A 311-nucleotide genomic window follows, 5' to 3' on the forward strand; every position below is an offset into this window, starting at 1 on the left:
AAAATACATTCAAAATGTAATAAAAACTTCTACAGCCATAAAAATAAACTGTATTAAACATTGATACTGTAGATGATGACCATATATTTTCATATGTCTTTTTTTGAATATACAATAGTACCTCCCTTTATTTTGTCTGTTTTTCACTGCAGATCGATCAAACAGGTGTTTGTGCAGGCTACTTGTAAGAATGGCTTTGTGAATTCTTCATATTATTAATGAGAGGCAGAGATGGGAAGTAACAAAGTACAAACACTTCATTACTGTACTCAAGTAGATTTTTTAGATATTTTTACTTTACTATTTATTTT

The sequence above is a fragment of the Etheostoma spectabile genome, chromosome 4 (assembly GCF_008692095.1).
Source record: "Etheostoma spectabile isolate EspeVRDwgs_2016 chromosome 4, UIUC_Espe_1.0, whole genome shotgun sequence".
In the NCBI taxonomy this organism is placed as follows: Eukaryota; Metazoa; Chordata; class Actinopteri; order Perciformes; family Percidae; genus Etheostoma; species Etheostoma spectabile.